The 16,560-nt window shown below is 41.9% G+C and overlaps 1 protein-coding gene and 1 long non-coding RNA gene across 11 annotated transcripts in view; one reads left to right on the top strand and one right to left on the bottom strand.

Annotated features, from left to right (window-relative positions):
- The window catches only part of SPIDR (scaffold protein involved in DNA repair), a 454,456-nt gene that overhangs the window by 37,597 nt on the left and 400,299 nt on the right, over nucleotides 1-16,560 (bottom strand). The window lies entirely within an intron of this gene.
- Nucleotides 1-16,560, top strand: part of LOC108176496 (uncharacterized) — a 126,784-nt gene that overhangs the window by 36,725 nt on the left and 73,499 nt on the right. The window contains exon 3 of one of the 5 annotated variants that reach the window (XR_016235614.1): nucleotides 13,835-13,947. The exons of the other annotated variants lie outside the window; for them this stretch is intronic. This is a non-coding gene — a long non-coding RNA (uncharacterized LOC108176496). Of the gene's footprint in view, nucleotides 1-13,834; nucleotides 13,948-16,560 lie in introns of those variants that run through there. 5 annotated transcript variants of the gene reach the window in all.

The raw sequence follows: 16,560 nt of genomic DNA, 5'->3' as shown, positions 1-16,560 counted from the left end.
GAAGCCAATTTGATGCAGCTCCATCCACCTCACTCTCTTATGTTGATATTGTTAGTCCTGCTTGTTGACTCTTGTCCTCACAGGAATGAAGGCTCCTGAGAACAGGCCTTGTCTCTCTGTTCTGTAGAATAACAGAATATGGGGCAAGGAATAGGAAAATGTAGGGTACAGGGGCATGTGGTTGTGGGCCTGCTGTACTGTTTGGTCAGGGTGGCCATGCCCTTGAAACTCCACTTGTCAGTTCCACCTGGTAAAGACATGTGGGGTCTCAGCAATGCTGGCATCTGTCACATACCAGACATTCCTTCATGCTTCAGTGTGAGAACTTCTCATGAGGTCTCATTTTTGTTTTACAGATTTTATTTAATTTAAAGAGTTCTGGAGAAGAAGAGGGGGAGGGGGAGGGGGTGGGAGAGGGAGAAAGAATGCATTCCATCTGCTGGTTCACTCTCTAAATGGCCGCAACAGCCAGAGGTGGGCCAATCTGAAACCAGGAGCCAGGAGCTTCCTAGGGGTCTTGGACCATCTTCCACTGCTTTCTCAGGCCATAGCAGAGAGCTGGACCAGAAGAGCGCAACCAAGACTTGAACAGATGCCCATATGGTAGGCAAGCACTACAGGTGGCAGCTTTACCCACTATCCTACAACACTGGCCCTGTCACTTTTGTTTAAAAAAATTGTTTTTTTTTTTTTCTTAATTTAATTTATGTGTGTGTGTGTGTATGTGAGAGAGAGAGTTTGAACTATTGATTGATTCAATTCCTAAATACCCACAACAGCTAGGGCTGGGCCAGTAGTCAAGAACTCAATCCAAGTTCCCACATGGCTGGTAGGGACCCAAGTACTTGAGCCATTACATGCTGCCTCCTGGTTACTAGGAGGCTGAAACAGAGAGCAGAGCCAGGCTTTGATTCCAGGCACTTTGATGTAGGATGTGGTTGTCCCAAGTGGTGGCTTACCTGCTGTGCCACATGTCTACCTTCATATTCTCACTTGCTTACTTAATTCACTTAGTATCAGACTCTCTGTCATTTGTAGATACAGTTTATATATGATTAAGACAGAAAACATGCCTTCTAGAAGGTAACTTAAGTCCTTTTACATCACCTTACATACCAACAGACCATCTTGAATGAATTAAACTTTTGCCCCAATACTCAATGCATTTCCTTCAATAAAGTTTGGTTAAACCTTCAAAGACATCATCAAGTAGCCCAGCAGATCATTAAACAAATTGGTAGGAGCCACGGAAACCTTGAGAGCCTAACAAGATGAGAACTGCAGTGATGCAGCAATTCTACTTCTAAGTGTTTACCCAAGGAAAAAGAACTTATGTCCACACATATATTTATATATGAATGTTCACAAACAGATTATTCATGGCAATGAGAAAGCTGAAATACCTAAATGTCCATCAGCTGGTGAATGGATAAATAAATCTGGTATATCTGTACAATGAAATTTATTCAGTTATAAAGGAAATTCCATCCTGAGGCACCTGTATCATAAATGAACCTTGAAGATTTTTCTGCTAAAGTGAAAGAGACAAGAAACCAGAGGTCACATTTATATGAAATGTCCCAAAAAAGCATTCTATGGTGACAGAAAGGAGAGCAGTGTTTGTTAGGGGATGTGAAGGACAACAAGTGACTGTCAGTGGATATTGAAAATATTCTTGGATTAGACAATGGTGACAGTTCTACAACTTTGTGAGTAAAAACCAATGTTTTGCACACTTTAAAAAGGGTAAATTTTATGTTATGTAAATGACATCCCAGTCGAGCTGTTATTAAAAAGTATCAACTGCAGGTTTTCAACACCACAAGTTCAGGAGACACTTGGGACGCCTGCACTCCATATCTTAGTGCCTATTTGATCTTGGCTACTCTGCTTCAGAAACACCTTCCTGCTAGTGCATTCTGGAAAGGTAGCAGATGATTGTCCAAGTTCTTGATTCTCTGCCACCCACATGGGAGACCCAGATGGAGTTTTAGGTCCTTGGCTTCAGTCTAGCCCAGCCAGACTGGCATTTAGGGAGTGAACTAGCAAGTGCAAAATTTTTCTCTCACTCTCTCTGCCTCTCAAATAAATAATAAATAAAACCCTTTTAAAAAGGGTTATTAACTTAAGACAGGTCTCTACAAGAAGACCTCCTGCCTTGACCTGAAATGTATTCATTATTACCTCTTCTTCAGCTCTGCTCAAGATTTTGCTACAATATTATCTTTCTTCCCTTTCCTAAGAGCCTCAGCCTCCACCCAAACTAATCTCAAAGCACCCAGGAAACTGAAAGGCAGGTCTCCCGCAATAAAACATTACTGCTGTTATCACTACTGAAAAGTTGACCTGGGGCCCAGGGGACAACTTAGGGCTGGAGAGAGGGTGAAAGAGGCTGGAAGAGTGGGATGGTATCAACATCCATGTTTTGGAATGGCTGCTCCTCCAGCTCCTTGTGACCCCCAGTGCTTTGCAGAGGACAGACTGCATGCATGTTGGGCTCAGGATTTGTGGGAGCTAAGGAGAGTATGGGTTAGAGCACACACACACACACACACACACAAAGACAACACTTCCCCTTGAATTGCTATGAACTTCCATATAAAGATGTGGTCGGATTTCTGAACAGACTGTCCTGACTGATGGGTAAATTTTATATTTAAACCTTCTATTGTGATGACTCAAGATACTCAAAATGACAGGATACATACCATAAAATAGTATTTCAGTAACACCTTTGGGACGGTGATGATGGTAGCCACCACAGCTAATATTTACATTTCCAGGGAATGCATGCACCTTTTGCTGGGCCCTGACCTCAGCTATCCTGTAATTCAACTGGGGCATGAGCTGACCAGGGTTAGCACCTACCAAGGGCATCAGATGGGCATATTGACTTGAGACGGACTTCTGCTCAGAATATCCTACAATATCTTCCAGATGCTGGGATTACTAAATACTTCCCAAAGTTATGTCACTGCTTTTCAGAAAGGTACTTTTCAAATTGAAGTTAACTGAAGAAACCATAAAAAGAGATTAAGCCTTCTGCATGGTTCCTTTGAATCAGTGCTTAAATTTATATAATTATGTAAGATGAATTTATAACTCTGGAATAGCTCACATTAAACAAGTTATTTGAGGGGGTTGGCACATGGCGTAGCAGATAAAGCCACTGCCTGCAGTGCTGGCATCCCATATAGATGCTGGTTTGAGTCCTGGCTGCTCCACTTTCAATCCAGCTCTCTGCTTTGGCCTGGGAAAGCAGTATAAGATAGCCCAAGTCCCTGGGCCCCTGTACCCACGTGGGAAACCTGGAAGAAGCTCCTGGCTCCTGGCTTCAGATCGGCTGCTTTGGCCTGGGAAAGCAGTATAAGATAGCCCAAGTCCCTGGGCCCCTGTACCCACGTGGAAACCTGGAAGAAGCTCCTGGCTCCTGGCTTCAGATCGGCACAGCTCCAGCCATTGTGGCTAATTGTGGATTGAACCAGCAAATGGAAGACCCTCCTCCCCCACCCCCTGCCTCTCCTTTTCTCTCTCTCTGCCTCTCCTTCTCTCTCTCTCAGTGTAACTCTTTCAGATAAATAAATAAAAATCTTTAAAAAAAGTTATTTGAGGAGCCAGCATTGTGGCACAGTGGGTAAAGCCATCATTTGCGATGCTGGCATCCCATCCAGGTGCTGGTTCGTGTCCCAGTTGTTCCACTTCAGATCCAGCTCCCTGCTAACTGCCTGCGAAATGCAGTAGAAGAAGGCACAAGTATTTGGGCCTCTGCCATCCATGAGGGAAACCTGGAAGAAACTCTTGGCTTTGGTCTGGCCCAGCATTGGTAATTGTGGGTATTTGGGGAGTGAACCAGCAGATGCAGGATCTCTCTGTCCTTCTGTCTCTGTAACACTTTCAAAATAAGTAAGTCTTAAAATAAAAGAAAAAAAAAACTATTCCATAGACAGAAATAGATATCCCCACTCATTAGTTCACTCCCCAAATGCCCACGACAGTCAGGGCTAAGCTGGGGCAGGAGCCAGTAATGTAGTCCAAGACTCCCACGTAGGAACCAGGGACTCAACCACTTGAGCCACCACTTGCTGGTTGCCAGGGTCCACACTGGTAGAAAGCTGTATTCAGAAGCTGGAGCTGGAACAGGGAATCTGATGAGGCATGTGGGTATCTTAACTGGCATCTTGATTGTCAGTTCAAATGTCTGTAACTAGAATGCCTCACATATTAAATCAGCTGTTTATATATATATATTTATAAATATTTATAAATTTATATTTTATATATTATATATATAAAGTCCATTTCAGGAGTGGATGTTTGTTGATGAAGAAGATAAGAAGCTGCTTGGGGGCTGGTGCCATGGCTCACTTGGCTAATCATCTGCCTGCGGCGCCGGCACCCCGGACTGGGTTCTAGTCCCAGTTGGGGCGTTGTATTCTTCCCGGTTGCTCCTCTTCTAGTCCAGCTCTCTGCTGTGGCCCGGGAGTGCAGTGGAGGATGGCCCAAGTGCTTAGGCCCTGCACCTGCATGGGAGACGAGGAGGAAGCTTCTGGCTTCGGATTGGCGCAGCGTGCCAGCCTTAGCAGCCATTTTGGGGGTGACCCAACGGAAAAGGAAGACCTTTCTCTCTGTCTCTCTCTCACTGTCTAACTCTGCCTGTCAAGAAGAAGCTGCTTGGGACTCAATGATCCCATATCAGAGTGATAAAATTTCAGTCCTGGGTTCACCTGGATTCTAGCTTCCTGCTAATGTGCACCCTGGGAGGCAGCAGGTGATGGTTCAAATACTTGGTTCCCGCCACAAACATGGAAGACCTGGATTGAGATCCTGGCTCGTGGTTTTGACTTGGCTCAGTTCTGGCCATTGTGGGTATTTGGGGGGTCAACCAGTGGACAGGAGACCTATCTGTCTGTCTCAAATAAATAAAATTTATTTTATTACTTTTAAATAAATGCTCATTTCTTTTATTTGAAATGTAAAGTGACAAAGAGAAATGGAAGGAAGAAGGGAGGAGGGAAGAAGAGAGAGAGGGAGGGAAGCAGAAAGGGGACAGAGAGAGATACATCTTCCATTTCCTTGTTTGCTATTCAAATGCCCACAACAGCCAAGGCTGGGGCCCGCTGAAACCTCCTAGAAGCCTAGAACCCCATCTGGGTCTCCCACATGGGTGGCAGGGGCCCAAACACTTGAGCCATCATCTTCTGTCTCACAGGATGCCTTAGCAGGAAGCTGGATCAGAAGCAAGAGTAGCTGGAACTTAAACCAGCAGATGTCTCAAGCCTGGCTTAACATGCTGCTCCAGAATGCCTGCCCCAAATACATTTTTAAAAAATCTCCTTTCTAATGGCAACTCTTACCTCAAGCTCTGCAATATAAAATTATCTAGTTGTATAACTATCAAAAACAAGTTCTTTACATATTTACAAATCACACACACACACACACACACTTGCACAGGAAATAAGCAAGTCCTACAACATGTTGCTGTGTGAAACTCTGCAAACAGTTCTTGGCCTTCTCTCATGTCCCAGGTGGTACTTATTTCAAAACTGTCACACAATCCACTTGCTGGAGGCTGAAACACCCACACTTCCACACAAAATCTGTCAGTACATATCTCTTGATAGATACATGTGTTTTTACCAAACATTATTACAAATATGCTCTTGTACTTTGGGATAAAACTTGCCTCCTAACAATTCATCCTATTTTCATGAACTCATATATCATGTATCCTTCCTTTTAAAGACTGCACTTGTAAGATCTATTCTAATATTTTACATTGGCATGTCAAATATTGAAGAGGAAAACTATAAAACACCCCTTACCCAGACACCAGGCTCCAGCCTAATAAATAAACAACCTGCACTGCTGCACTCACAGCCTCAGGGAGGTGGGAGGACCCAGCTGAGACCTTTCTCACCCTTCCCTGGGTTTAAAGGTCCAGCCTGAAGCTGGCATTTCTGAGTGTGTCTCATTGGAGTTCCACCATCCCCAGACACAGGGAGAACAGAAGGGAAGGGGCAGTGTCTTAGCTCTCTCACTCTGAACTCCCCAGCCCAAAAGCACCCCAGTGCCATCAAGATAGACTGTGTTTCAGGCTGCCAGGTATATCTTTTAACAGAATTGGAATTCAAACCATTCAAAAAAATTTTTTAAAAGACTTATTTGAAAGGCATAGTTACATACAGATAGGGAAAGGCAGAGAGAGAGAGAGAGGTTACCTTAAAATTCACAAAGAAAAACAGTGAAGTGCAAAAGAAAAAAAAAGCCAAGTGGATATTCTAAAACCAAGGGCTACCACTTATCATGGGCTGAGTATACATGCAACGTGTGATCCTTTGCCTCTCAAAGTAGGTATTTTATCCATTTAATCTGTGAGAAACTTAAAGCTTATCAAGATAAATATTCTATCCTATGCCATACAACTAGAAAGTGGGGAAGAGGGCTGACCCATTTTTGAGGGGCTGACAGTGTGGCACAGAGGTTTAACCAACACCTGTAATGCTGACATACAATATGAGCACAATGTTTGAGTCTTGGCTGCTTTATTTTTGATTCAGCTTCCTGCTAATGTACCTGGGAGAGCAGCAGCAGATGGCCCAGGTGCTTGCTCCTGCCACCCATGTGGGAGACCTGGATAGAGTTCCAGGCTCTTATGTTTGGTCTGGCCCAATCCTAGTCTTTTCAACCACTGAGGAAATAAACCAGAGGATGGAAGATCCTTCTTTCTTTCTCAATCTCTCTTCCACTCCCCCACCCCGACTCTGCCTTTCAAATAATAAAATTTTTAAAAGGAAAAGAAAAAGATGCTCCCCATTGCCCTGCTTGTGGGTTATGAAAATGAACATATGGGAATATTATTCCAAATAAAAATACCGTTCATGACCTCATGACATTCAAAAATTTGTCAAACAAGTATAGAAGAAAGCCTTAACTATAAGGGAAAAGACTGATAAATTTGATAACCTGGTACTTCGGTTAATAAAAAGAACAAAAGGACAAGCCACCTATAACACACTCTATAGACAACCAATAAAGTACTTATGTTCAGAATAAAGATAAAATTTAAAATGGCTAATAAATCTAAAAAGGTTCTGGGCCTCTTTAGAAATCAGGTATTGCAATTTAAATCACAATAAGATTCTATTTCAGACCTATCAGGCCAAAAAGCTGCTAAGTCTGGGTGAAAAAAAGACATTTAAACAACTCAAATAATAAAGTAGAGCAGCAGGAACAGTCTAGGATGCTAATAGGAATGGAGATCAGAACTCTACTTTTGGAAGCCAATTTAACATTATCAAGTGAAGGTGAAGAACATCTCTGACCCCCCCAAAGCAATGTGCACACTTGTGCATTATGAAACACAACAAGGGCTCTTGTTGCTGCCTGCGATGGCCAGAAATGTCCAGAACAACTGCATGGATTCACAGGTTGTGGTTAAAGCACAAAATGGAATGAAAATCAGTGAAAAGTATATAACAGATCAGGTTTATTGGTTTAGCAACATGCACACACACACACCTATCTATGTACACATGCATGCACAAAGTGTGTGGGCTCCCACACTGGGGTCCTCTTGTGTGCAGCCAGTCTGAGGCAACTCTGGTGAGCAGGAGAAGCAAAACATTAGGAATGTACAAGGACCATTCCATCTCTACAAAGCTTTGGAAACAGGCAAACCCAACAATATTTTTAAGGACCTACACAAAGTAGCAAAAACTAAAACACACTGAAGAATCTCAGTGAACTGAGATCTCTAGGACGGGGTGAGTGGCTTCTGGACACTGGTCGGTCACTTTTTTTTTTTTTTTTTTTTTTGACTTGGTGGTGGCTTCATGGGTGTGCTTTAGTTATTCATTGATTGGCTGTTACACTTAACTCACGCACTCTTTCACATGGCTGTTATATTTCACTATGAGAAAGTAAAAATATAAAAGCAGTAAAGGAGGTGTTCAGAGGCTCACAAAGACTTGTGTGTAGCTATTCTGTGATGTACAGCCCTGAGACAGGCTAAATGCCTTCTGGGAGCTGGTGAAGAAGGCAAGCCCTATCTCTCTGTAGATACGCTTACACTGATAGAGAGAAGTATGGGAGATTTAAGCTGAAAGAGACATTATTAAATTTCCTTTTAGAATTTATATTGTTCACTTTAACAGCAACAACCAGGAAAAAAAAAAAAACAGGTAGCACTGAGAGACCAAATTTGAAGCATTTTTAGAAATGTATGGTCCAAGTTCAATAGTTTTATGATTATCCACACTAGGAAATTTACTTCTCTTTCTTTCATTGTTTTTGCTAGTAATGAAAATTACCTTTGTTACAAACTCCTTTTCCATGGATCAGTGTCTAAGTAAACTAGGAGGAGAAAATTCCCCACCTTACGCAGGCAGTGTATTTACTATGGATTGGACACTCTTCCTGATTACTCAAGACAATTCTAGCATGGATAGCTTATTGTTGTTGTTTAACAAAAACAATGGAAAGCATCAAGAATCTAAATTAAATATCAACAGCACTGACAAGAAATCATCAGATTTCTGTTTTGAGGGTCTGGGATTATAACTATAAAACAAATGGGAAATTCACAGAAATGAATTCCCCTAAAATCAGAAGTAACTGAATGTCAGTTGCAGCACCCAAAACCCAGACTTTGGAATCTGATAGTCCTGGCTTGAGGCCTAACTCATTCATGGAGCCAAATTACTTAATTTCAATGAGTTTCAGGTCTTTATCAAAAAAATGGACATCACTACCTAATTTGTCAGCTAGTTTGAAGAGTAAATGAAAGAAAAAAATGATGACAGTACTGCTCAAAGTTTCTTTTCTTTCCACTTTCAGTCTCCCAAGTTAACAAAAAGATATTTCACTAGTAAATTATAAAGATTTAAGAGTTTTCTGTTCAAAATTAACATTATAAGATCCTCCAAATTTGAGAATACTGCTGATAAAAGCATATTTTAATTAGGTATTTATATTTATTATTTGAGATTACCAAAGGAATATTTCCATTCTGCTTCTCAGTTATAATGTTGCAGAGTGTCCCCATGGTAATAAGTATTGCGAAGGCTATATATCTGAGAGAGCAAAAATTACACTGAATACATGAAATGTTTATGTGAGCAACTGACTCTCTTTTTTTTTTTTTTTTTTCTTTTTTTATTTTTTTTATTTTTTGACAGGCAGAGTGGACAGTGAGAGAGAGAGACAGAGAGAAAGGTCTTCCTTTGCCGTTGGTTCACCCTCCAATGGCCGCCGCGGCCGGTGCGCTGCGGCCGGCGCACCGCACCGATCCGATGGCAGGAGCCAGGAGCCAGGTGCTTTTCCTGGTCTCCCATGGGGTGCAGGGCCCAAGCACTTGGGCCATCCTCCACTGCACTCCTGGGCCACAGCAGAGGGCTGGCCTGGAAGAGGGGCAACCGGGACAGAATCCGGCGCCCCGACCGGGACTAGAACCCGGTGTGCCGGCGCCGCTAGGTGGAGGATTAGCCTAGTGAGCCGCAGCGCTGGCCGAGCAACTGACTCTCAATAGTTGCTTTCAAACCATGCAGCTGGAGTCCTAAGGAGCTGGGTGGAGAGACTCTGGTGGTCTGACCTATCCACCTACCAGTTTCCAACAGAGCAAATAACTCTACATGCATCTGCTGTGACCTTTGGCTTTCTCTTTACATTTCTACTTTATAGAAAATAGTTTGAAAACTTTAAAATACTCACCTCCTGCTAGTCATTATGACTTCTGTAGGGAGAGGAGGGAAGGATTTCTACAAGAAGGAATGAATGAAAAAGAAGAAAACCAGAACCCTAACTAATTTACTGAATCCTAGACTTATTGTTCTGCAAGGTAAATTAACTAGTTAAATAACTAACCTGGAGGACTGACTGGTATTTGTTTTTATGGTGGTGTATCAGCTGATCTTCCTTCTAGTTTCTTTTATCCCTGTTCTAACTAAATCTCTCTGTACTTTTAATCTTACTGGCTCAATTATCTATTCTTTCCCATTATCATCAGGTAATTGACAAGGCCTAGCAATTTCCAAATAGATTTATTTTCTTCCTTGGGGAAAAATAGAACCCTTTCAAAATCTGTCAGTCTTCTAAATCACTCTTGATAGTCTTCCTCTACCCAGTTTGTCTCCAAAAAGACAAAGATACATCCTGTATTAATACTATGTTTCCCTTTTGCAGTTAATTAGAAAGGAGAAAATAAGCTAAAGGACTAAGGAAGTATTCTTATATGCTGTTTTGCACTCTTAAGTTCATGATCTCATTAAATTCTCCTAACACCTTTGGGAAGTACATGTTAATTATCCTGATTGGTCACTGAGGACACGATTAGTACCAATTAACCAGCAAACATAAGAGCCAAGGCAAGACCCAAGATATGCTGGTTCCAGCGCCAGTGCTCTAAATCAGCGCTGAATCACAGCTGCCTCCCCTCAGTGACCATGGGCACTCTTCAAGTTTTTGCTTTGTTTTTTAAACAGTAAGACCCCTTACATAAGCTAGGCCCACAGAATGAAACACTTAAGAGCTAACTTGGTTTTAATTTGTCTCTTGGTTATGTGGGCATAGGTAGTGTAATAGGAAGGAAGACCAAAAGCACTTTTCAAACTACTTCTAAAAAAATGCTGGTTTTCATATCAGTTTGTTTTGGTTCAGATTTCATCATCTGTTAATCAGGTTTTTATTGAACACTACACTGTTTTAGAAAACACAAAGAAAAATAAGTTGGTCCCCAAAACACAGCCTATTTTTGGTCAAAAGATATTAGGAAGACTAAGCTTATGGGTGGGAGGAAAAGCACATTCTGCCTTGCATGCCTTCCCTTGGGTTTCTCTCTAAAAACAGGATGAGTCTATGAGTGTCATCCAAGGTCTCCTCCTCCATAAAGCCAGAGCACAAGGTAGGGGTGGGGGGAGGTGTTGGGATGGGGGTAGCGGGGTGGACATCCACCACTCACAGCAGAAGCCATAGTAGCTTCCTGTCCTTTACAGTGGAAATGCCTTGGGGACTGCAACTGAAAGTCCATCTGGGTATCTACAAGCCAGTTAGTGAAAAGACAGCCCCATAGAAAAGATTGTGTTCAAAGCTGAAAGTCTTTATTGGATTGATAGTTATGTGAACTTGTTTTTGTTGAATAGCGGCATGTTTAGTCTAACAGTTGGTTTTACTTCAGTAGCTGAAGGGCAGGCCCTTAGGACAGTCATGCTGGGGATGGTTAAGTTCAAACAGGATCTTTCAGGTAGTCTGGGGCTCTCATTCACCTACCTTCCTGTGATTAGCCCAGTGGGTGGCTAAGCCTTGTAGTCACTCTGTTGTTTCCCTTTGTATGCCCCAATCAATGTCTTGATTTTCACTCTCATTGATAATGAAAACAGATTAGTTAGAGCAGATATAAAATCAGTTTTCTTATCTTAAGGAGCTTTCATTGAAAGATAAAGGTGAGGACTGATATAAGGAGGTACCCATTTGAATAAATAAATTCTTCCCCTTATTTCCCAAAAAATAGCCTTAATGGTGTTGCGCCTTTTTGATATATGTAGAATTATGCCTCAAAGTTCCATTTAGAAACTGTTCCTCTCCAGCTGGACTTAGGACAGATTTGTAGTCATTTTCATAACTCAGTGCAAACACTTTCTAGACATTTTGTTTTTTTCAGTTGAAGTAAAATTCACAGAACATATAATTATTCTAAATTGCACATTTTGGTGGCATTTTAGTACATCCACAGTGTTGTACACATATCCCCTCTATTTAGTTTTAGAATATTTTCATTATCACATAGTAGAACCCCATCCCTTTGGCAGTCACTCCCTTTTCTCCTTCCTCCCAGTGCCTGGCAACCAGCAATCTGCTTTGTTGCCATGGGTTTGTTCTGGATACTTCATGCAGATGGAGTCACATAACTGTGCAAGGTGTCCAAACTGCAATCTTTGTGTATGGTTTTCTTTGTTTAACATCACGTTTTTGAAGTCTATCCATGTTATACGCAGCATATTCCTTTAGCTTTGGACTTAATAAAAACCTTTTTTGTGGCTACTTTATGTCTTTTTTGGAAGGCTTTTTTTTTTTTAAGATTTATTTATTTATTTGAAAGGTAGATACAGAGAGAGAAGGAAAGAGAGGGAGGGAGGGGGAGGGGGAGAGAGAGAGAGAGACAGAGACAGAGAGAGACAGAGAGAATCTTCTCTCTGTTTCACACCCCAAATGGCTGCAATAGCCAGGGCTGGGCCAGGCTGAAGCCAGCAGCTGGGAGCTTCCTCCCGGTCTCCCACGTGGGTAGCAGGGGCCCAAGCACTTAGGCCATTCTCTGCTGCTTTCCCAGGCACATTAGCAGGGAGTTGGATTGGAAGTGGAACAGCTAGGACTTGAACCGGGGCCCATATGGGATGCCAGCTTCACAAGGTGGCAGCTTAACCCATTAGATCACAACACCAGCCCCATTGGAAGACATTTTCTTCTTTTACTTCTCATTCTATTTCTGTGTTTGAACTGGGATGATGTTTTGGGGACAATGATAATTTTGGTTTAATTATATCCCTTTGAATTTTATTACTGGTGCTACGTCACATATTCTCTGGTCTAGTATATAAATTCCTTTCTTTTTTATATTTGTAATTAAATCACTGAAGACTCATGAGTATTTGGCTGTTGATGAAAATGGAGAAACTAAAGCTTAAATCTGTGATATTACTCAGGTTACCATATTTCTATACATTTCTTTCTTATCTTGATAGAAAATATGTCTTTATAAATTACAGATTGAACTTTTCATGATTATCTTTGTTGCTTTTATGCAAAATATACAAAACTATTTTAACCAGATTAAAGTATTAAGTATAAAAAGACCTCATTGTACCAGAGTTAATTAATGTGATTAAAGCAAAGTAACCAGATATACAAGAGAGTTGAAATCTTAGAGTTATAAATTCTTTTTTAAAAGATGTATTTATTTATTTATTTATTTGAAAGTCAGAGTTACACACAGAAAAGGAGAGGCAGAGAGAGAGAGAGAGAGAGAGAGAGAGAGAGAGAGAGAGGTCTTCCATCCTCTGGTTCACTCCCCAAACGGCCACAATGGCCGGAACCGCACCGATCTGAAGCCAGGAGCCAGGAGCTTCTTCCAGGTCTCCCACATGGGTGCAGGGGCCCAAGGACTTGGGCTGTCTTCTACTGCTTTCCCAGGCCATAGCAGAGAGCTGAATCGGAAGTGGAGCAGCCAGGTCTCGAACCAGAGCCCATATAGGTTGCCAGCGCTTCAGGCCAGGGCATTAACTCGCTGTGCCACAGTGCTGGCCCCAGAGTTATAAATTCTAACTATGATTTGTGTGACAAGGGACTCAGACCTCAGATTTCAAAAGTACATTTCCTCTAAAATAAAGACAGGGCAGGTGTTCTGGCACAGATGAGCCATTGCTTGGGACTCCTGCATTCCATACTTGAATGTGGGTTTGAGTTCCAGCTATACCATACTTCTGATCTGGCTTCCTGTTAATACTCCTTAGGTGGCAGCAGATGATGGTCAAGAACTTGTGTTTCTGGCACAAGTAGGAGACCCAGCTGTAGCTCCTGGCTGCTGGCCTCAGTTTAGCCTAGCTCTGACTGTTGAGGGTATTTGGAAAGTGAACCAACATATATTCTTTCTCTCTCTTTCTCTCTCTCTCTCTCTCTCGTGTGTGTGTGTGTGCGCGCACATGTGCATGCATACCATTCTGCCTTTCAAATAAATAAATAATCTTTAGGGGTTGGTGCTGTGCTACAGTGGGTTAAGCTGTTTCCTGTGATGCCAACATCCCATATGAGCATTTGAGTCCTGGCTGCTTTGTTTCCATTCCAGTTCCCTGCTATTGCACCTGGGAAAGCAGCAGAAGATGGCTCAAATACTTGGGACCCTGCTAGCCACGTGGGAGACCCAGATGAAGTTCAAAGCTCCTGGCTTTTTCTGGCCCAGCCCTGGCTCTTGCAGCCATTTGGGGAGTGAACCAGCGGATGGAATTGCTCTCTCTGACTTTCTACCTTTCAAAAAAATAAATTAATCTTTAAAGATAAATAGTTTTAAAAAGTCCTGTTCTCCATCAATCTTTGATTCAAACCATTAACAAAAATAATTGTCAGTTCATAGAAGCAATAGACACTAAGAAGTAATTAAGCAAATAATGATTAGAAAAGTAGATTTCATCTTCCTAAAATGTAGTCATTCCAAGGAAAACATTTGGTAGAGATTATTTTACCTCCAAAAATGCTCTCTATTTTTTTTAAACTACAGTCTTCTTTCTGACAAGGGCCATTTGGATACTTATAACATTCAACTTAAAAATTAGTGTTATAGATTTATTGAATTTTAAGTCCCGCCTGTGGTTGCCCTAGCAGGGTCAGACCAAACGATTTTGTGGGTGGTATACAGCCTGCAGGCTGGACGTTCCCCACCATGGACTAGATGATCAGAACCACTGTTATAATAGGAGATGTTACAAGGAGATATTTTACTTTGATTATGCTTACTCAAAGACTTGTATGCTACACATCTGGAAAATAAAGGGCCAATGTAAGAAAATTGTTTTAGTAAGAGGTTCAATCTTCCCTTTAAGAAAGACTTCAAAATGGAAAAAGTTTCTACTTGCATAAAGCTATTTTTAAAAAAAGTTCTCTGAAGAGCTTACAGGTCATTCATACAGTCTCTTCATCTTCAGACAAATGAGGGGCCATGCCTATTGGCACCAGGAGCAGAGCCAAGAGTACAACCAGGTCTCCTGATCATGAGTTTTAAAACCTTCCTAACTTGCCACCATAAGCAGAGTGTCCCTTTGCCCCAAGTTAGAGAAAGCATGGCAAAAAAAATGCAGGGTTGTGGATGGTCAAAATACGTAAGAAAAGTTGATGAGAAATAACAGCAGGGGAGAACATCAGAACACACAAATGATTACCAATAGCCAAAAGAAGTTCATGTCCAGGTGTTAGTTGTCAGAAGAGAGGTGACAATCTGAAAAACAATTGCTTATATGGTCTTCTACTTAGTGTTTTACTGTTATTTATGCTTTCCTGTACAATTGTTAAACATGGGCCAAAAATTCCCTACTCTTAAAAGACAAAAATAAGATTTAATTCTGACTTAAAGTATTAATGATAGGAAACATGTTGCAGGAAGAAAAAAAACTGATAGGGAAAATTCAACTTGTACTTCTAAGGAGTGGGCATTGGGGTGCAGTGGTTAAAGCTGCTGCTTGGGATGTCCCATCCCACAATGGTGTGCCTGCTTCTGATCCAGCTTCCTGCTAATGTGTAGCAGGTAATGGCTCCAGTCCCTGCCACCCATATGGGAAACTCAGATTCCGAGTTTCAGGTTCCTGGCTTCAGTTTGGCCCAGCCACCACTGTTAGCAGACATTTGGGGAGTGAACCAGAGGATGGAGGGCCTTCTTCTTTTCCTTCATACTCCCTCCCTCATTGCTCTGCCTTTCAAATAAAAATAAATAAATGAATAAATAAATAAAACTCAAAATGCACTTCTAAAGTGATGAGGATGCAAACTCAGAGAATGCTGTTTCACCAAGAGATGCTTACTTTTGCTTCTCTAATCACCTATGTGCCCAGGATTCAGCACTCTTCCTTAAGTGGTACTTTCCTTTCCTTCCAAAATCCTAGGTGAATAACCAGGAACAATTTTATTTTTTCAAAATCATGAACAAATTCTTAAGAATGTACCTTAGGGCCTGGCACTGTGGCATAACAGGTAAAGCTGTTGCATGCAGTGCCAACATCCCATTATAGGTGCCGGTTCTAGTCCCGGCTGCTCCACTTCCGATCCAGCTCTCTGCTATGGTCTGGGAAAGCAGTAGAAGATGGCCCAAGGCTTTGGGCCCCTGCACCCGCATGGGAGACCCAGAGGAGGCTCCAGGCTCCTGGCTTCAGATTGGCACAGCTCCAGCCATTGTGGCCATCTGGGGAGTGAATCAATGGATGGAAAACCTCTCTCTCTCTCTCTCTCTCTGCAACTCTGACTTGCAAATAAATATATCCTAAAAAAAAAAAAAAAAAAAAATGTACCTTAAAGCAAGGTTTCTAAACAGGGCAATTAGCAAAGACATTCTGGACCTCAAACCCCAAGGGAAGTATGCGTTGTTTTTTTTTTTTTTTTTTTAAAGGGTGGCCTTTTTGAAGAGGGAAAAATCAAAGGAAGGAAATTACTATTGAAGTTTCTTGCCTAAAGAGAGCTCTTACAACTACACGTTTCCTGTTAGAGGAGCATCTGAAATAAGTCTGCAACAAATCCTGCAGTCCAGAGGATGCCCAATGATGCCTAAGGAGTCCCTCCATAGCCCTTCCCTGCACTGTCACTCAGCTGGAAAGAAGGTGATGGAGAGGTGATAAGCCCCTCAGGAGCCTCAAATCCCACACCCCCGCCCAGAGTCACTCCCTTAGCCTCAAGCCATCCTCTGTAACACCCTGGGTGGGAGCACAGCCTCTTCCTCCTTCATTGACTTTTGTGATGACAAAAAGAGAAAAGCAAATGAAAACACAAAATGTTCCAAATTGGCTTTCTCCGAAGAGCTAATAATGAACACAA

The sequence above is a fragment of the Oryctolagus cuniculus genome, chromosome 6 (assembly GCF_051225735.1).
Source record: "Oryctolagus cuniculus isolate XC-2025 breed Fujian yellow rabbit chromosome 6, ASM5122573v1, whole genome shotgun sequence".
Classification (NCBI taxonomy): domain Eukaryota; kingdom Metazoa; phylum Chordata; class Mammalia; order Lagomorpha; family Leporidae; genus Oryctolagus; species Oryctolagus cuniculus.
The sequence above is the reverse complement of the archived record's forward strand: the minus strand, read 5'-3'. Positions and strand labels throughout refer to the sequence as shown.